The 22,798-nt window shown below is 34.4% G+C and overlaps 1 non-coding gene across 1 annotated transcript; it reads left to right on the plus strand.

The window, feature by feature from the left end:
• Positions 1–22,355: 22,355 nt before the first annotated feature.
• Positions 22,356–22,462, plus strand: LOC121208946 (small nucleolar RNA R71). Its single transcript, XR_005904067.1, has one exon. It is a non-coding gene; the product is annotated as a small nucleolar RNA R71 (small nucleolar RNA).
• The last annotated feature ends 336 nt before the right edge of the window (positions 22,463–22,798 follow it).

Below are 22,798 nucleotides of genomic sequence, written 5' to 3' on the forward strand. Positions count from 1 at the left end.
TTGAAGGTAGCTTTTGATAGACAAAAATCATATGCCGATTTGAAACGTCGAAATGTTGAATATTCGGTTGGCAATAAAGTATTTCTTAAAGTTTCGCCTTGGAAGAAAATTTTGAGATTTGGCCAAAAAGGGAAACTGAGTCCTCGTTTTATTGGATCGTATGAGATTATGGAAAGAGTGGGACCAATTGCATATCGTGTAGTTTTGCCTGCAGAATGACAGAAAATACATGATATTTTTCATGTTTCAATGTTTAGAAGATATAGGTCGGACCCATCTCATGTTATTTTGACAAAAGATATTGAGATTCAACCTGATTTGTTATATGAAGAAGAACCAGTTAAGATTTTGGCACGATAAGTAAAATAATTGAGTAATAAGCGAGTTCCGTTAATGAAAGTTTTGTGGCGTAGTCATAGTGTGGAATAAGCGACTTGGGAATCGGAAGAGACTATGAGATCTCAGTACCCCCACCTCTTTTCAGGTAAATTTCGATGACAAAATTTATTAAGGGGGAGAATTGTAACGACCCGATAGTTAGGGGTATCAAAAGGTGAATTTTTGGGTCTCTGTTTTCGTAAAACAGACTCGTAAATATTTATTAAAAATATTTACGAAGCTAGTTGTGTAGTTAATTAGATTTTAGTTAGGTGAATTTGCATGAATTAAGAGTAATTAGGTATAAGGACTAGATTGAATAAAGAGTGAAATTTGAATTATAAATTAAAGAAAAAGTAAAATGACTAAATAAACAATTATGCCATAAGTGTTTATTAATATAAAAATTTAAAGTTAAAACATATTATAATATTATAATAAAATCTTAACATTTAAGTAAAATATATTATATTATAACATTTAAGTAAACTAAATAAATGAAAAGGAAAAAGAATAGAAAGAAAACGAAATAGGGAGAAAAGAAGGGAAAGAAAGAAAAGAAAGAAAGAAAGGAGAAACTAGGGTTTCAAGTTTTCAACCTTAATTTGTAAGTCAATTTAGTCCATTTTCTTGGAATTTTTATGTTTTTAGAATCCTGGTATTAAATATTACTTAACCTATGTCAAAATTTTTAAAATTACTGAGTTTTTAAATATTGTCTATGTTGAATAATTTGATTATTAGAGACTAAATTGATAGATTTTTAAGTTAGAATTGAAAAAAGATTGAATTTTGGAATAAATTGTAAATTTTGAGTATTAGGGACTAAATTGTGAAATTTTTTAAATTTAGGGATTTAAGTGAAATTAGAGAGTTAAAACTAGTTTAAAGTGGGAATTGAATGAAAATATAGAATTAGTTGTGAAGAAACAAAGTTAGTCTCGGTTTAAGGATAAAATTGGAATTTAGACAAATATTGAGTAAAAAGTTAAAATATTCAATGTGAAATTGAATTGTATTGTATTAATGAATTTTAATTGTTTTAAATTTCCATAGCCAACGTTGTACCGAAAATCTCGGCTAAGAAAGGAAAAGATAAAGTTGACGAGAAGTAGCTCAGAAATTACGATTTGTATTCCTATAATCCAAATCTAGTTATTAATTATTGTATTTTGATTTAATACTTATGGTAAGTGGTTGAGGTGAGTATTTGGTATTTTGATATTGAATTGAATTTATGTGATTATATGAAAAATTGATATTGGTTATTGGTTGTTTTTGAATTGTGAAATTAAACCCTATTAACTGTATTGGGCTGGATCGGATATAGATGGCATGCCATAAGATTGGAAGAGTTAAGGGATACTTCGAATTCAAGTCGACAAGATACTGGGTGTCACATTATTACTTCGGATAAATTCGATGTGGTACTGGGTACCAATTTACTTCAGCAAGGCCGATGAGACACTAGGTGTCAACTTGTTGCTTCGAATTATCTAATGAGGCATTGGGTGCCAAACTGGTGTGTTTTGGTTGGATCCTTGTATCCGTCCGAGTCCATGTCATGTTAATAGGGGTTATTGAATAAAATATTGTTATGATTGATATTGAGTGGTGATTTGAAATATGGTTAGAGACTCATGATTTGAGTGTGTATGAATTGAATATGAATGAACAATATTGTTCAAAGGATTTATGTTCATATTGTGAAAATCTATCTGGGATAGCAAATGATAAAAATTGAGTGTGTTTTAACTACCTTATTTATGAATTGAATAATTGTATGACTATAGTTACTGTATGTTATATTATTTTACCTTTAAGCATTCAGATTATAGAAATACCTCCAAGTTTATACTCAGTGTACGGTTTGTTTTCCGTGTGCAGGTTAGGTTAAAGTCAGATTTCCAATTCAGTATCCATCAACGATCCCGAACTCAAAACATGGTGAAGTATATATCTTTTTGTGTCGGCATGTACCTAAGGTGTCTGAACATTAAGTATTATATGGATTGATTGTAAATAAGATTTATAAGTTGATATTAGTTGGTTTTATACTGATAAGCATGTGTTATGTTAAAACAATAATATGACATGTTTTATATTAGAGTATAAATGTTCATGAATAGGGTAAAAATTTGATTCAAATTAGTATACTTATAATTTGGATTAAATTTAAGTTTTGATGTCATGTTTTGATAATATAAGTATGGAATTTATGGAGAAACATTAGATAGACATCTATGTTGAGTAATTTGACATGTTTTAAATGTATTTGATTGTGTTTTGGATTGGTTGAATAAATGGTTTTTGAGTTGCTTGGTTTTCAAAGATGTTTAAGGTTCATTTTGAATCCACATGGCCAGACACACGGGCGTGTGACTGGACCGTGTGAGACACACGGCTAACACATGGGTGTGTGTCCCTTAATTCTATGAAAATTTTTGATGTTTTCGAAAAAAATTTATGAATACCCGATTTTGTCCCGATTTATTTCTAGCATTTATTTTGGGCCTCGAAGGCTCATAAAAGGGACAATATGATTTATTTACTATATTTTTTGTTAAATGGTATGAAATATTCATATATGATCTGAAAAGTCCAATAATGCTTTGTAATCCTATTCCAGCGACGGATAAGGGTTAGGGAGTGTTACATTGCATGTATATGTTCTCAAGGTCTTCGTGAAGGAAAGCAATCTTCACATCTAACTGCTCTAATTCAAGATTGTTTGATGCCACAAGAGGCAAAAGCGCTTGAATAGACGTATGTTTCACAACATGAGAGAGAACATCATCCAAATTAACTCCATCTACTTGACTATAGTCCTTTTGCAACCAATTAGAACCCAAACCTTCCTTCTTTTTAAACACCCAATCGAAACCAAAGATTCTTTTATCGATAGGTGGCCTAACTAGTCGCAAGTCTCATTCTTTTGAAGTGATTCAATCTCTTCTCCCATTACAACGAGCCATTTGTTAGAATTGAAGGCTTGAATTGTTTCATAATAACATGAAAGGTTGGTAGAATGAATGCTTTTAGCAACACTTAGAGCATAAGCTGCTAGGTTTCCTTTGCAATACTTCTGTGGTGGTCAAATTTCTCACCTTTTCTTGTCACAAGCCAACTTATAATTAGTTAACTGAGATGGTGAGGGTACCTATGAGTCAGATAGAGCTCTAAACTGATCCAAAATAGCTTCAGACTTCAGAATTTTGTTGCGTCATTGTGACATCATGTGACTCTTCGTCAGGACAATACCTTTGTTCGTTGCTTAGTTGTGACATTGGGCATCTTCTCATTGTGATGTCGCCCCCTATTTCGAATTTTAACTCCACCTTGCTCGAGACACTCTGATTTGTTGTGTCTTTAAAAGTAAATGTCAAATTTTCTAGTCGATACATGATAGATTCATTAAACGTAACATATATACTAACAATTATTTTGTCAGATTCTAAACACCACAACTTAAAAAATTTTGTACTAGCAAAGCATCCTTGAAAGATGCATTTAATAACTCTTGGATCGAGCTATCCTTGGCTAATTTTAGCATAAGCAGGACAACTGAAAATTCTAATATTAGAATAATTGAGAGGATTACCTGACCATATCTCCTCTGGAACATTACTGTTGAACGCTTGATGAGGAGACCGATTCACCAAATAACTTGCCAAAACTACAGCTTTAGCCCAAAATTCCTCCCCTAAACTTGTATTAGAAAGCATGCATCTAGCCTTTTCCAACAAGGTTCTGTTCATTTTTTCTACAACTGCATTCTACTATAGAGTTCTAACAACTTTTCGATGTATTTCAATTCTTCCCATTTGCAGAAATCATTAAACTTTGAAGAACAGAACTCAATACTAGTATCTGTTCTCAACCGCTTCATATATTTTTCAATTTGTTTTTCTAATAGTGTTTTCCACTGTTTGAAGATTTTGAAGACTTTGCTTTTTTTTTTCTAGAAATAAACTCAAACTTTTCTGGAGCAATCATAAATAAAAGTTAGGAAATATTTATTACCTCTTTTTGAGATGGCAAGAGATGAACCCCATAAATCAGAATGAATGTAATCAACAGTCCCTTTTGTTTTGTGCACTTTTGAATCGAACCTGACTTAGCATGCTTTTCAAAATTGCAATGCTCACAGAAACCTAACTTACCAACTCTAGTGTCCTTGAGAAGACCTCTATTGCACAAGAATGCCATACCTTTCTCACTCATATGACCCAATTGTATGTGCCAAATTTTAGTTGAATCATAATCAGTAGAGAAAGAATCATGTCGTATCGTCGGGATGTGGAGAGTAACATCTTCGGGATGTTGCATCGTCACAATGCTAGGGTCTTCCTTGTCTCAATGTAGTGACGATTTTGGCTATTCTTTAGTAATTGTAGTTGCAACAGTTACTGTTGACCGTTGCAGAACATATAGGCTGCCTTTTTTCTGTCTTCTTATTACAACAAGAGCTCCAAGAGAGAGTTTTAAGCCACTTGATTCAATGACTATCTTGCAATCATTAGAATCCAAAATTCCTAACAAGATGAGATTTTTCTTCAAGTCGAGCACATACTTGACGTTTGACAGTGTTTGAATAATTCCCCCTGTATCCTGATTTGTATGGTTTATATGCCGACTATCTTATCTGGAGAATTATTTCCCATCAACACAACTCCAACTTCAACTAAATTGTACATGGAGAATTAGTCCTTGTTGGGACACATGTGATATGAGCACCCTGAATCTAGGATCGATTTGGAAATAAGATTGGAACTTTTGCTCGTCAACAACAATAAGAAATCATCACCTCTATTTTAGGCTACAATAGCATCAGGAACTTCGGCTTTTTGCTTATCTCTCTTGTCGTTTTCGGCATCCTTCTTAATTTTATTTTGAAGTTTCCAACATTCTGCCTTAATGTGACCCACCTTTTTGCAATAGCCACAATATTTATCATGGTTCCTGGATTTGGATCTCGTTTTATGTCTGTTTCAATTTGGCTTTCTAGATTGTTGCCTGCCTCTTATAACTGGAACTGAGGCTTTCCCATCTGAATTTTTGTTTGGGCCTAACTTGTTGTTAAGTTTATCCTTACTTAATAGATTCTCCTTCACATCCTCGAATGAGAAATGGTCTCTCCCATAAATCAGAGTTTCCCTGAAAGTTTTATAAGAATAGGGCAAAGAGCATAACAACAAAATAAATTTATCCTCATCATTAATCTTTACTTCAAGATTCTTTAAATCATTAAGAAAGGTATCAAAATCACTAATATGAGCTCTAATGACTCACTTTCAGCCATTCTAAACGTGTAGAGACGTCATTTTAATACTAACCTGTTGGCCAAGGATTTCGTTATGTACAAAGCTTCCAATTTCTTCCATAATGTATATATTGTTTTCTCCTTTAAAACCTCCTGTAACACATTATTTGTTAGGCATGATTGAATTGTGGATAAAGCTTTTTTATCTAACCTATCTCATTCTAATTATTTCATGTTGTCAAGTTTCCTCTTTGCAAGGAACTCAAGATCACTCTAGATCAGAATTGCTGACATGCGAACTTGCTATAGACTGAAATTTGTGATGTCTTCAAACTTGTCAATATCAAACCTGGATGATCTATCTCTAAATGAATTGAATACATAAATCAAATTAGCTCTAGTACCAGTTCGTAAGGAGTTAACTCATGTATGTAATGAATGAATAAATAAAATAGAATCGAAAATATCAAACGCGCATAATTTAACATGAAAAAACTACTTAAAAGAGGATAAAAAAATACGAGAAAAGGAGATTTCCCTATAATAAAAGAAAGTACAAAAGATGAGGAGAATGAAAAGAAAACCCGAAGTCTTACAAGAAAAACCCTTCAAAACAAATAATATAATTCTTTCAATCTAAATATTTTTGTTGTATTTAAACCTAGAGTAACTAAGGCCTATTTATAGGCTAAAATTTGTAGTATATTTTACTAGAATAACTCTAGGTTAATTAGAGTTTAAGTGGGAAACTAAAAATAGAGTTTAACTGGGATAAGAAAAGCTGAAAAACTTGGACTGCATGTCGCCACGTTGTGATGTGGTTTAATATGTCGTCGAGGCGTGAGGAACCGTAGCGTTTTCGAGATGAAGCCTTGTTGCTCATTGGGACAAAGTGACCACGTCATCAAGACTAAGATGTGCTGCTCGTCGGGATGTCATGTGCTGTATATTCAAAATAAGAGGCATTGTCCCACAAGTTTTAAGCACACTTACTCTTCTTCTGTTGTGAAGAGTGCCCCCAAAATGCTTTGTTTTGGGGACATGAAAATGATGCTCAAATAGTTTTTATTGAATTTGCAATCAATGTTATTAGGTTCGAATGCAATTCTTCTTCCTCAGTTTCTTTTGGCAACAATACCGAATACAATGTGAGTATGGCAAAGTGTTAATCTTTGAGTTTTTGGGTTTCGTTTTTTTTTTGCTTAGTATTTTAAGACCAACTTTTTTTCCTTGGAAGAGAAAGAGTAATGGTGATGTAGAATCAATGCAGTGCAAAGGCGCCGTTGTTGAAGCTCAACCAACAAGCCAAAGAACCAATAAAATCATTCAGATGATTCAAGGATCTTATATAGATTATCCATTAATAGAACTATATGTATATAATTTTTAAACGCTTTCATGATGCTTTATTTCAGTAAATAAAATTGAGAATTCTTCATAAAAAAAAGTAAACAACCCTTGCCCCTTTAGTTTTGTATGTTGAGTAGCCTTCTTATAATTATTTTCTTTTCTACATTTTTATGCGTTTTAGTTTGCAAGGAAAGTTCTAATTACTTAAATATTTCTATATTTTATTGGAGCAATTTTGATTGTATATTTTCCCTTATATTTCGATGGAAGAAGAAAATTCTCTAACTTTATCTTATATTCTATATAAAATATATTTAAAATTTTTATTTTTTATAATTTCTTTTTTTCCCATATTTTTCAATATTTTATGAATTCTATATTTTTCTATTATAAAAATATTTTCATAATTTTCAATTTTTAAAAGATTTTTTTAAAAAAATGAATTTTTTATGCGAAATGATTTGTCGTGCAACATCAACAAAATCATTAATGAGATGTCATGTCATACCAACAAAAAAGTTGGTTAGATTTAGGAATTTAACGGATAATAATATTTAATTTAAATTTAGATTTAAATAATAATATTTAAATAATATACGAATAAAAAATAAATTTAAATTTTTAAATAGATTTACGAATTCAGATTGTTTCTATGCAAAATTAGAAATATTTTTTCAAAATATTTTTTGTTGTAGAATATTTTTTGATTGAGGAAAATCCTTTGACTATTTCAGAATATTTTCTATTGAAGAAAATCCTCTATTGTTTTTGGAAACTAACACTGTTATTTTATTATTTTGCCCATTCTGTAAGTAATATAAATTGCAAGCTATTCTACTCATTTTTCACAACACAAAAAAAACAAGAAAACTCAGTTTTCTCCAGTTCTTGCTTTCTAAAAATTTTAGTGTTTTTACTAAATTATATTAGTGCGATATTTTGTCTAAAAGATTGGGCTTTAAGCGGGACTGTCTATGACCCCTCCAATCTTTCTTAGGAATTGAACCTAGTGTGGTTTACCCGAGTTTCTTCCAGTTTATTTCTCGACTTTTACTAGATGAGAAATCCTTTTGAGTTCCATCTTCCTTATTTGGGTTTACGAATTTGAAAGTATTGTGTTAACCTTGGGGGTGTTAAACTTGAGGGGCAACATCCAATCCTGATTACAGTGATCAAGGTGAAATCGCTTCTAAGGCAGTGGTTCTTCCACGATACAGTGATTGCTTTATTTATTTACAATTTGTTTGGTTTCTTGTTAGTGCTAATGATTTTTTTTGCAGTGGTATATTTTCAAAAATTTAGAAGTGATTTATTTGCTATTGTTTAAATGTGAAAATCGTTTTTGTTTCCCGCTGTTGGAACCCATTAAGGCTCCTACAAGCAATTTAAAACCGAGCTTGGTAACGTGAGCTGTAACCTGAGTAGAGGGATTTAAGGTGCTGGAACGTGAGTTTGGCTTGTTGGTTCTGATCTTGGTGGTTTAACTTTAGCTTTCTCGTTCCAAGTTGAGAGTTGAGCCTATGAGACTTGATTGTAAATTCTGGGTGTCGTGAAATCCTAAATGGTTTTACGGTTCGAATCACGAAAGAGAGAAAAACATAGACAATGAAGGGAAAATTGGATTTATAAATAAGTTGGTGTGATATTGAGACGATCGGTTTGAAGGTATTTGAGTAGTATAAGAGTGTGCCTACGTAGCATTGTTGCAAGCTCCATCATTGTTAGCCAATGGGCTATTGCAGTCAAGATAGGTTTGAAAGACCTAGCGAGCTTGAATTTAAGTGGGTCGAAGGACCCTTGAGTTTGAGTTGGTCAAAAGACCATGAGCGGATCGCTGGATCCATGTGTTTGGGATAGGGATGTCTTTATCCATGATAAGCTACTAATACTTGAAATTTGTGAAGCTTGTCCAAGCGTCACAAATTTTTTAACCAAATTTGATTAGAGGATTATCGACTCTGAGAGCTTGAACAAGAGAACTAGTGGGGGATGTCTTGTTTAAGTAACCTATGAGATTGTGCGAAGAAAGAAGTGACATGATAGAGTTTGCATGAATGAGCATTCAATTCCAAAATTGATATTGAGATTGACCTAGGTCGGTGGTGCCGCAGGTGTTCGGAACGACGGAAATGTGCAAGTGTACACAATCGTAACAAGTAATAAAATGACAAGTAAATGTCGAGTTATCGTACCCACAGTGACTGTGAAAAGAACTATTTATGAATGTCAAAAAAACTTTGGTGAAGAAAAATATTTTGTTAGAAGAGGGTAATTAAAAACTAAGATTTTAAACTAAATAAATAAATCTCAAATGCACGATTTCAAAATACGAGTTTATTCAAGATGACATAATTGTGTTAGATTCTTATCTTAGAATTATTAAACTCATGTTATATTGTTATGAATAAATTCACGACAACTCGGTAATTTGCTAACTTGTGAACATACTCACCTATCAAAATCCATTCATCTATTGGACATATCTCTATGTCAATTCAATCGATTAAACAAATCTTAAAAGGAAAATATGTTATAGCACATACATACTTATTAAATTGAAATAATCTCTTAAACATATTCCTATGTCAATTCAAACAATTAACTCGATTTAATAAGCACATAAAAGACTATGTGAGGTAACAAAATATCCTTACCTTGAAACAGTTTAATCATAATAATCTTGCAAGTTATGCAATGCAATTGTATCGTCAAATACCATTGGTAATTTAACCCTCAGCTACCTTAGATGATTAAACATGCACTGATTAAGTACTGTGTCTATTAATAAAAATTTCAATCCGTTTAAATAATTAATGCATTAGTTACCTAACAATTGTAATGCAAGAATAACTTAGTCATGATTTTACTTAATCAAGCATCTTACTGAGGCCTATAACAACATAAACACAATTTTAACAATTTAAGAAGACGAAATGCAATCAACCTAACACGAATGAAATTCAAGAAAAATTGATTAAATTAACCATTCCAACAACATAAATATTCATAAATATGTTCATCATAACAACAACAAAAATTAAAGAGATAAGGAACAAGAATCAAATCCGGTGTTTTTCCGTGGCTTGACTAGCTTGCTCCGTTCTTCATTCTCTATTGTCCTTGTCGATTAAAGCTGCTATGAGCACTTCAATGTTGCTCCAAAATGGATAATGAGCACCTCTTTTCCAAGGAAGGAAATAGGCAAGAGAGCAAGGGAATTTAAAATGGCAAAAAAAGAGAAAATGGAGAGAAGAGAGAAAAGATGTGAATGAATTGAGGTATGTTGAATGATCAGCCAAGGGGAGTTTTATAGCTAAATATGGCTTCTAAAATTAGCTAAAAATATCAGCCAAAGAACCATCCCTTGGCTGGCCACACATGTGGCAAGGTTGATGGTTTCAACCTTGCTAAATTTGGCTTGGGGCAAATCTACAAAGCCACCAATTCTGGAGGGGTTTGAATGCAACTTGAACAAGTATTCAAGGGCCTCTTTGCAAGCTTAAATAATCAGCTAATAAGCTGATTTGGGTTAGCTCTTGGGACAATTTTGGGCTGTCCATTTCTTGGACGGTTCGGTTCACTTGGTTCTGTTCAATTGGACCACTTTTTCATAATTAATTAATAATAATTTATTAACCCAAATTAAATTGGATATAAATTAAAATTAATTATATTATGAATTAATACATATAATTTTGGACTGTCTTAGGCTGAAATTTAGTTTGTCTCGATACTTCAAATTGCTTCTTGGTTTTGTGCTTCTAGTAGTGTCTACCGAGCCATTTTTCGCCCTTTGTGCAAATCTGTCAAAAATAACCAAAATTCATCAAAAAATAATTATAAAATTAAATAAAATTCAACATGTTCATATTTTAAGTACATTTTAATTATTTTATAAAAATTAATTATTTTTCGACAAGAATTTTATAGAAACTGTACGATTTTAAGTTAAAAAGTGTATGTAAAAATGCGTAAATTTCCGTGTTTCCACACCCCCAAACTTAATTCATTGCTCGTCTTGAGTAATGCATAGATTTAATAAGAATTTCTCGGGGACACCTTTGAAAAATTCCTTCAGAACAACATTCTTCCCAGAATTATGAATTTAATATACTTATGCTCAAGAACAAGAAATTTGATAGTTATGCTTACTTAAGTATACATATCGTTCAAATTAATCTCAACTATTCTTATGATAGCCAAAAATTAGTCTAAACTTCCTAATAAAGTCATGTTAAACCTTACCAATTTACTTTTATTCCCTTATTCAAGATTAAGCTGTAATCATTAAGTTTAACTTATGCCTTCATATGTTGAATGTAGCAATTTCTCTCCACTAACGTAGGTAACATAGAACTTGAATCAATAGTTCTTTAACAAGGTTGTAACATGTCTGGGCTTAGGGGAAGGTAGAAGATAGATAATTTTTAGGCTAAAAACCTAGACTCAGCTTGCATCGGACCTTTGAAATAATTACCTTCAATACATCAACTTTCTTTGCTTCCACATGCTCTTTTGTACATCTTATTTTAAGAACTCATGCTCTTTTTTTTAACACAAGCATTTTACTGAATGTACTACAATTTTAGAGCATTTGATACTTCTTTTCAACTCCCCCAAAATTATTTTTGAAGAATACTTTGAATAGTACTGTGTCTAGTGTTTGGGACAATTTTAAGATAGTTAAGAGAGAAGTGATGGCTAAATTTGCAAGGGCTCAAATAAAATTAGGCTATATAGTCTCAAAGTTGGGTTTCAAAGGATAAAAATTTCATCATGGTTGGCTTGAAAGACTCAAATGGTCCAAACAATAGTTTCCTAAATCATTTTCAACATTCCATTCTTCCTAGGATTTTGCCTCAAGAAACTACTAAGTCAATTCTTAAGATTTAAACTTTCATGCACGTCTAACTTTCCCAAGGAACTAAAATTTTTATGGTACGATTTGCATGCTCTATTAAAAATGCATTTATGTCATTATTAAGCTAACATAACAATTTATTGAAATAATCAAACTTTATTTATACTAAAGTTTAGCATACTTAACAAAATTTCAAATTTTTGAACAAAATATATCTTAGTCATAATTAAAAGAAAATTTTATTCTGAGTGGAAATAATTTCAATTTTTTGGTCCCCCTTACTTAAGATGAACAATGTCCTTATTGTTAAAAGTGAATAGATACTATACACCAGGTAAGATTCTAGAAAAGAGGAGGTGAGTCAAATTGACTGCTTAAGTACCAAACTCTCTCAAGATCCAATCCTAGACATGTATATACCTATTGCCACACTTTATACTTTACGACTTGTTCAATTTTATTCATGATTTCCATCTCTTGCTTTATTATGCAAAAATAAAAGCTCCTATTTAAGCTTAATCCTAAAATGACCTAAGGATAGAAATAAACTAAAGTCAAGATCCCCTCTTTTATTTATTTACAGATCCTTCCGAATTTAACTCGTCTTTTGCTCCATCATAATTGCCTTTGCATGAATCGCTTCGCTCCTTCTTCAACAGTGGTCTCCATGGTTCAAATATGAAATATGGAAACTCAGGCACAAAAATAAATGGGTCATTGTATATTTTTGTAAAAGCGCTTCTCATTGAGTCGTCCTTTATTTTTTAGTATCTCCAGTAAACTTGTTGTTGCCACTGCATATGTTGCATTATGTACATCAACTTTGACAACTCATCTCGAAGATCTGGGAGAGGTGATTCAGCTCTGAACATTGAAGTTTCGACATCAGGTTTAGCTTCTGGTTTCATTGGTTCTGCCTTATCTAGGACTTCAGCTGATTGCATTGTGGGATCATCATCTTCATCTTCGGGGTCCTCACTTTCTTCAACTCGTTGCTGTAGAACAGATTCTCTAGCTATTCGGTAGATGTCCTAATCTGTGATTGTACCCTGGCTATAGCCTATCTTCTTTACGTTTGCAAGAATTTTAGCTTTCAAGCACATAATTGTTATCGTAAAGGGAAAGTAGGCTGGGCCGGAATATCTAACAACACAATTCCGTATTTCTCTCAAGATGATTTTTCCTACATCAATCGTCTTTCCAGTTAAAATCGAGTATAATAAGACCATTCGCTCTAATGAGATTGTAGTCCTATGTGAGTTAGGCATAAGGTTGAAACGGATGAAATAGAACCATACCTTTGTGAGTGGTGTCAAATATTCTCTTCAACAGATGTGGATTCCTAGCTTTGACACAGTCCACTTAAAACCTGAAACTATAAGTTCCTCAAGAATTTCTTGCAAGTTTTCAGACTCTATATTGCTCATCAAGGAAGAATATTCGTTGTTTTCGAAATCAGGCAATTCAAAGAATCATTCATAGCATTTGAAGTTATTAGTACCTTGATTTCGCTTGCTTGAGGTTAAATTCGCATAGAACTCGTGCATTAACTCCTTATCCACACTAGGTCTCTTCTCACAAAACAACTCCCAATTGAGAGTTTCAGCAACCTGATGAATGTGCGCCATAAAATCAATATAGTTGCTTTATTTCAAGGTGAAGCCTTTCTCTGGATGTATCTGTTGATTCTTGAAGATACTCTCGTATCTTGTTTTGGCTTCTTCACAGTAGAACTTGTTTTGTAATTCGTCAATTGGGTGGGTGCACGAGTTCTCTTGCGAGGCATGATTAATCTTTTTTTGTAAAAATTAAGAGCTCTTAAGAAAAATAATTCTAAATAAAAAATGGCAAATTAAAAGCGGTTGGGAGGTTTTTGGCTAAGGATGGGTGAAAGGGTGGTGTGCCGTTCTGGTGTGCAAAGCAGCAGTGCGCAGCAAGGGATGTCAGTAGAGTGCGGATCGTGGAGTAGGCCTAGTGTAGGCGCTGGTGCGAAACACGACCTGGGTAGCTGGGGCTGAAGCTGCAGGAGGGCAATGTAGCGTACGATGGAGTAGGTGTGCGCGAGGTGGGCGTGCAGCGTGCGATGGAGCTGGGGCTGCTAGCCGAATGGCTCCTAGGTAGCTACGGCACTTAGGGAATTTGGTGTTTAGAGGGAATGGTGTATGAATGAAAAAAAATAAGAAGAGATGGGTGGAATTTATAGTGAAGGGAGTAGGAACTAGAGTAAAATTCTTAGTATAATTTAATAATTAAAAATTCTAAGTTCTAATTCTACTCAAAGTAAATAATAATTAATAATTAATATAATGCATATTAAATTATTATTGGCTATTAATTTATTAAGATAAAAACTTATCAAATAAAATATGATTAAATTAAAACTAATCCTAACTCTATATAAAGTTGATAATAATTAATACATATTATAATGGATATAATTATATATTAATAATTATCATCTTTTTTTATTAAACTAAAAATATTTATTCAAGAAGCCTTTTGAAAATATTTACAAAAAGAGGCATCTAATTTTTAATATTTACAAAAGAGCAACCAAATTTTAAAAATAGTTTAATTAAGTCCCTAGACTTGATGAAAATTTGAAATCGAGTTGCAACTTAAAACTTGGATCAAAATTGACCCTTTTATTTGAAAATTTAAAAATTTATTTTGCTATTTAGGGGATAATTTATCGAAAAATTATGTCAAAATCAATTCCCAAGAAAGATTGGAGGGGTTACAAGCGGTTCCGCTTAAGTTCCAATCTCTTAGACAGAATTTATTTAAACATACTAATCCCGAAAATATACCCTAAATCATTTATTCAAAAAGAAGAACAAGAAAAATTAAATATATGTTAAAATGAACAAGATTTGATTCCGTTCAATTTTATCTCCCCAGTAATGTTTCAAGCGTTAAGCATTAACTCGAAAATTACCTCCCTTACCTTGAAGTTCAACAACTCTGTACGGATAGACTCGGTGAATCGTAAATTGTAACACCCCAAACCCGGCCCAGACGTTATGGCCAGATCCGACATGCCACATCGAAACGTTCAAAACATTTTATATTGTTGATCCAGAAAAACATACTTAGTGTTTTAAAAGATAATTTCATTATAGGTTAAAGTGAATGGAAGCTGTGCACCAGGTAGGAAACCGGAAAAGAGGAGGTGAGTCTATCGGACTACTTAAGTACCAATCCTAGACATGCACACCGCCATTGCCACACCTTAACGTCATGTATATTTCTAGGAAACTGATTTGATTGAGTCATTTTTAGGAAAAGTGATTAATTTTGGAAAAATACTTTCATTGCGGAAGCTTTGCTTGTTGTCGTGTTATTTTGAAATCAATTGTTGTTTTTTTTTTGAAAACGCGCCCTAAAGCTATCCAATTTCAACAGTTAAAATAAGTAATACCTATCTTAGTAATACATATTAAAACCATCAAAAATAATTAAGCGGCCTTATTACATTTAAAAACCCAAACCTCAACGTAAATAATAGGATGTCCAGTTCACCAGAAGAAAACCAAACTTTCAGAACGGGTGGCCACTCCGAATTCCCTCATAGCTCCAAGCCCACTATGGTTGGGGATTTCCTGCGTGGATGAAAATAAAAGGGGTGAGTTTGGGGAAACTCAGTGTGTAAGGAAAACCCATTCAAAGCCCAAGTCAGCTCAAGCCTATTGGGCCTAAGCCCATTCAGGTAACAGTGATACTGGGCCAGAGCCCTTTTCAGATTACAATAAACTCGGCCTTAGCCCCTTATTCAGATAACAGTATGGCCCATAGGCCCATTTCAAAATACATACAACATCAATAAACATATGCAAGCCCATTTGGGGAGACTACTCAACCCACCAACCACTACACTCCACTTGTACCAGCCATACACTCCATGTGGCGAATAGCTCAACCCACCCAGCCCAACACTCCACAGTTGCAGCCTTGCTGCTCAGTTAACAGTAAATTAAGGCAAAGCCTCCAGTACGTGGACAAGCCACTTTCAGTACTTCCTCCGTCAATATCCCAATCCCATGCATCAGATAATAACAACATGGCATGCAGTAAATAACAACAGTCAAACATGCATTTAGGTCAATTTAACCCTAGGGGTATTTCGGTAATTTATCTACTAGGGGTAAAACTATAAATTTTCCACTTTTAAAGGTATTTCAGTAATTTATCTATTTAAGGTTTTTTTCATGCATATTCCTACTTTTCACGTACTAACAGAATCACGTACTGAGTGTTCTTACCGAATTGGGCCCGTTGGCCCATCATTCCAATTTTGGCCCATTAAGCCCAAAAATATTGAGGGCACAGAAATCATGCACTTTGCAGTCTAAATTTTGCAGCTTACCAAAAACATTAATCGATTTACCTCACGAGCATTCGCACACTCGCAAATCTACAAAATACCGATTTTTGGCATTTCGACTTTTCGACTTTTGCCGATCCAGACTAAGAAAGAGGGTGTTAGTTACACACCTGTTTGCAACGATATGCTGACGAGATCCACACACGAACTGCCTACAATTGGATTACTAACACATTAATCTAACTATTCAAATGCGAACTACGTATTAACCCCTTACAATATTCGACCAACCACACCTACAGATCATAGTAAGCTTATAAGAAAACAATAAGCAACTCATTAACAAATTTTTGTCAATGTTTACCACATAATCATAATTTCACTGCAAGCTGTCTTCCTGAGCAACAGTCACTAAATTATTTATAAATAGAGCTACGAAACTCCAAATCAAGTGCTGTTAATTTTCCCTGAAAATAGACTCATATATCTTCTATCCATAAAATTTTCAGAATTTTTGGTATGTCCAATCAATACCAGATTTTTCTCAAAGTTTCCCATGTTTCACTGTTTGACTAATCTGACCACTCTTCATTACGAATCAAATTTCTCATCGTGCAGAATTCAAAATATGTTATCGTTTATTCCATTTGAAACTAGACTCATTAAGCTTTAGTTACATAATTTATGCAGCTTCTAACTCATCTCCCACAATTTATGGTGATTTTCCAAAGTCACGTTACTGCTGCTGTCCCAAGCAGATTTATTACCAAATCACTCTTTCACACCTAACTTGCATGCTTGTTATTTAAACATGTATATCACCAATCAATCATCACATATCTATGATTTTACTTAATTATAATCTCCATTTCATCATTTTAAAGAACAACATGTTAGCCGATTTTTCCCCTTAGCATCTAAGGCACATGTATGCTCATTTGTTTGGCTCAACTTCACCTATCTTCCATTTTTCATCAAAAGAACATGAAACAACAACCATTTCCTTCATTTTAATTCATGACTAAATGCTCACAACACAACTAAAAACCAAAATATGCTTCAAGAGTTAAGGTAGAATCAAGAAGAACTCATGAACATCAAGATAGAAGCAAACTACCATGAACTTACCTTTAATTTTCTTCCCCAAGTGACCGAACATTCAAGAGCTTTCTCCTCTCCTTTCTCTTCTCTAACTTTAGGCTATGATGAACAAAGATGGACAAAACTTTGTTCTTTTCACCCTTTTTTCTTTTAATAAAATTTCATATTTCATCCATTTAATTCTTTAATACAAAAGACATGAAATGCCCATCATGGAACATTTACCTAAACCATTATCATGGAACATTTACCTAACCCATTATCATGAAATATTTACCTAATCCATTATCATGGAACATTTACCTAACCCATTATCAATTTGTACCATGAATTATGGATATCAAGTGCTCATATTGTCTACAACAACATGATGGCTGGCCACTTCATGTAAAATGGGAGGTTTGTCATGCAAATCCTCCTATTTTGCACTCCTATTTATTTGGCCACTTCAATTTAGCCTATAGCATTTTCAAACATTTTCACATAGGTCCTATTTCATAATTTCACTCGAATGTGCTTGTCATGCCATTTTTTAAGTCTCTCATTGAGCAATTTGGCATTTTCGTATGAGAACATTCGGAATTCTTCTAACTCGTTGAGTTGGAGCATCTGTTTCTCTTTAGCAAGCTTAAGATCCAAGTTGAGTTGTTGGAGAGCCCAGTAAGCTTTGTGTTCTAACTCCAAGGGTAGATGGCAGGCTTTCCCAAAAACTAACCTATAGGGTGACATCCCTAAAGGTGTCTTGTATGCTGTCCTGTAAGCCCATAAAGCATCATCCAGTCTTTTGGACCAATCTTGTTGGTTCGGGCAAACTACCTTCTCAAGTATGCCTTTGATCTCCTTGTTTGCCAGTTCAGCTTACCTATTCTTCTGTGGATGGTAAGTTGAGGCAACCATGTGCTTGACTTATGTTTGTCAAGTAACCATTTCAACCACTTGTTCACAAAATGGGACCCTTCATCACTGATGATGGCTCTTGGGGTTCCAAACCTTGTAAACACATGCTTCTGCAAAAACTTCATCACAACCTTCTCATCATTTTTCAGATATGCCTCTACCTCAACCCACTTAGACACATAGTCTACTGCTACTAATATGTACTTGTGACCAAAAGATGGAGGAAAAGGACCGAGAAAGTCATTACCCCAAACGTCGAATAATTCTACCTCAATGATATTTGTTCGAGGAATCTCATTTCTGTTGGTGATATTTCTGACCCTTTGACATCGATCACAACTCTTTATGTAAGCATGTGCATCTTTAAATAGTGTTGGCCAAAAGAATTCGGCTTGCAATACCTTGGCTACAGTACGTGTACCTCTGAAGTGTCTCTCACTCGAAGCTAAGTGACAATGGTATAAAATCTTATGTACTTCATTTTCTGCCACGCATCTCTTTATCATCTGATCTGAACACTTTTTAAACAAATACGGCTCTTCCCAGAAATAGTACTTCACATCGTGAAGAAACTTTTTCTTTTGATGATATGTCTTATCAATCGGCATCAACCCACAGGCTAAAAAGTTAGCAATATCAGCAAACCAAGGGGTATTATGGACATGATTTACCTTCAATATATGTTCATCTGGAAATGTTTCCTAAATTGGTATAAGATGAGAGTTCCCTTCTTGGAACTCTAATCTGGACAAGTGGTATGCTACTTGGTTTTCTACTCCCTTCAATCTTGAATTTCTGAATCGAACTCTTGAAGTAGAAGTACCCATCGAATCAGTCTCGGCTTAGCGTCTTTCTTGGAAAGCAAATACTTAATCACCGAGTGGTCTGTATAGACAGTCACTTTGGTACCTATAAGATAAAATCGAAACTTGGCAAAAAGAAACACAGTAGCAAGTAACTCTTTCTCTATTATTGTATAATTCAGTTGAGCTCCTGCTAGAGTTCGACTCGTATAGTAGATGAATGAAAAACTTTGTCCCTTCGCTGGCCCATAACAACTCCTATCGCGAAGTCACTTGCGCCACACATCAATTCAAATGGCAAATCCCAGTCTGGTGTGATGATTATGGGTGTCGAAAGTAATTGACTCTTCAAATCATTGAAAGCTCTTAAGCACTCTTCATCAAATTTGAACGTCGCGTCCTTCTCCAATAATTTGCATAAGGGTTCAGCAATTTTGGAGAAGTCATTGATGAATCTTCGATAGAAACCGGCGTCGCCCAAAAAGCTCCTAACACCCTTTACAAATTTTGGAGGTGAGAGTTTCTCAATAACATCTACCTTTGCTTTATCAACCTCTATTCCATGTCTTCTTATCTGATACCCTAGAACAATACCTTCTTGTACCATGAAATGACACTTTTCCCAATTGAGTACAAGGTTTGTTTCTTCGCATTGCCTCAGTACCTTGGCTAGATTGGCTAGGCAACCATCATATGTATCTCCAAATACTGAAAAATAATCCATAAAGACTTCCAAATATTTCTCAACCATGTTAGTAAAAATAGACATTATACATATTTGAAATGTAGCAGGTGCATTACATAAACCAAATGGCATGCGCCTAAATGCAAACGTACCATACGGGTAGGTGAATGTTGTCTTGTGTTGATCTTTCGGTGCTACTGTAATCTGATTATACCCAGAGTATCCATCGAGAAAACAATAATAGTCTCGTCGCATGAGTCTATCCAGCATCTGGTCTAAAAATGACAAAGGAAAGTGATATTTCCTAGTCGCCTTCTTCAGCTTCCAATAATCGATAAAAATTCTCCATCCCGTAACCATTCTAGTCGGTATCAACTCGTTATTCTCATTTTCAATGATCATGATACCTCCTTTTTTCAGCACGCACTAGACCAGACTTACCCATGAACTATATGAGATGGGCTAAATTATACCCGCATCTAACCACCTGATGATTTCTTTCTTAACTATGTCATTCATGATGGGGTTTAGTCTTTGTTGTCCATCAATCGTCCCCTTTTCACCATCTTTTAAGATAATTTTGTGCATGCATACAGATGGACTAATACCGTGAATATCGGCTATGGTCCATCCGATAGCCTTTTTGAATTGTTTCAACACCAGGATGAGTTTCTCTTTTTACTCAGTAGTTAATTCTGCTGAAACAATCACAGGCAGAATAGAAGAGTTACCTAAATAAACATATTTTAAATGTAAAGGAAGTACCTTCAGTTCTAATTTAGGTGGCTCCTCGATTGACGCTTTTGGTTGGGCATAATCCTTTTTTTCTAATTCCAAAGATTCAAAACGGGATTGCGGATTAAATCCCCTTTGATTAGCTTCTAACAAAGCTAAGTATTCATCCTCCTCTTCTTCATTTGGAGGATTTGATGTCAACATTCATTCCAATAGATCCTCAACATAGTTAAGCTTCTTTTCCATGATTAACTCTTCTAAGTCAGAAACTACAGAACAATCATCAATTGTGTTAGGAAATCGCATAGACTTAAAAATGTTAAATATTACCTGATCATCCTGAACACGTATAGAAAGCTCGCCCTTCTACACATCAATAAAGGTCCTTCCGGTTGCTAAGAATAGTCTTCTTAGGATGATCGACACCTCTTTGTCTACTTCAAAGTCTAGAATCACAAAATTAGCAGGAAAGATAAATTTGTCTACACGTATCAATATGTCCTCGATTTTTCCTTCTGGATGTGCTAAAGATCTATCTACTAATTGAAGTGTAACCGTAGTAGGTCTAACTTCACCTATCCCTAACTTCCTAAATATTGACATAGGCATCAAGTTGATATTCACACCTAAGTCACATAGTGCCTTACCATAATATGTCGCTCCAATGTTGCAAGGTATGGTAAAACATCCAGGAACCTTCAACTTTTGGGGTAATTTGTCTTGAAGATATGCGCTGCATTCCTTTGTTAGGGTTATCGTCTCAAATTCTCCAAGCCTTTATTTTTTAGACAGAATATCCTTCATGAATTTGACGTAGTCCGGTATTTGTTCAAGTGCTTCAGCCAACGGGATGTTGATATAAAGTTGCTTGAGTACGTTTAGGAACTTCTTGAATTAAATTTCCTATTTCTGCTTCTAAATTCTTTTAGGGTAGGGTGGTGGAGGTTTCTTTACTGCAACTGGTTGATTTGTCTTTTGTGGCAATTCTGCAACTAACGAAGTTGTTAGTTGATCAGAATTAGCTGGTTCCAAAGTCACCTTGTCAAATTTTGCAGACTCTGGTTCTGGTAAAACTGGAATTTCAACACTCGGTTGAACTTCCTCTAAGTCTTAAGTATCAGCTAGTTCCTTTTGAACTTCAATGGTGTTGGGCTCTAATGTCTTTCTGCTCCTCAATGTTAATGCTTTACAATGCTCCTTCCCTGGATTCCTCAGATTCTCCGTATCACTAGGTAAAGTACCTTGTGGTCTATTTCTGAGTTCAGTAGCAAGCTGACCCATTTGGTTTTCCAGGTTTTTCAATGTAGCTGCTTGGCTTTGAATTAAGGCATCATTCTTCGCCATGTATGCCTTTGACAAATTCTCTAAGCCATTGGAAGGTTCAGCTTGGGTTCGTTTCTAAACTTTTTGGGGAAAACTAGGTGGCTGAGTCGCTCTAGGTTGGGCGTCAATGTTACTGGTTCCAGCCCCTTGGTTACTCCAGGAAAAATTCGGGTGTTTCGCCATGATGGGTTATAGAAATTGGATTGAAGTCATTGCTTTCCTTGATTTTGGTTTTAGTTACCCATGTAATATATGGATTCTGCGTTCGATGGACATTCTTCGAACAAATGTCCTTCCCCACAATAGACACAAGCTACATTTTCAAATTGATTTGGTGGTTGTGCTGCAAAACTATTAGACCCATTAGTAGTAAGATTTTTTAACATTGATGATATTGATGATACTTGAGATACGAGTGAAGTAAGAGTGTCTACTTCATGTATTCCAGCAACTCGTCTTCTTGACGCTACTCGATTAGTTGGCCATTGGTAATTATTGTTGGTAATCCTCTTAATGATTTCATAAGCCTCATTCTATGACTTAGAAAAGAGAGCACCATTAGCAGAAGCGCCCACTACCATCCTTGTGTGAGCATTGAGACTATTATAAAATGTCTCAAGTTGGATGCAATGTGGGATTCATGATAAGGGCACTTCCGTAATAATTCTTTGTACCTTTGCCATGCCTCATACAAGGACTCATCATCCATTTGTTGGAAAGAAGTGATCTCATTCCTCAACTTAGCATTCTTGCTAGGCAGGAAATACTTCATAAGGAATCTTTCTGTTAACTCTTGCCATGTGGATATTGAATTTGATGGCAATAAGTTCAACCAAGCTCTAGCTCTGTCCCTCAGTGAATATTGGAATAGCTTCAATCGTAATGCATCTTCGGGTACTCTGGCTAACTTGAAAGAATCACTCACCTCCATAAATAGTCTTAAGTGTAGGTGAGGATATTCGGTAGGCATTCCACTGAATTAGCCCTCTGTCTGAATCATCTGGAACATGATTGGCTTTAGCTCAAACTGTTGTGCCTCAATTCTGGGTCTTCTAATACCCGGATTAAGATCATTAAA

The sequence above is a fragment of the Gossypium hirsutum genome, chromosome A10 (genome assembly GCF_007990345.1).
Source record: "Gossypium hirsutum isolate 1008001.06 chromosome A10, Gossypium_hirsutum_v2.1, whole genome shotgun sequence".
Classification (NCBI taxonomy): domain Eukaryota; kingdom Viridiplantae; phylum Streptophyta; class Magnoliopsida; order Malvales; family Malvaceae; genus Gossypium; species Gossypium hirsutum.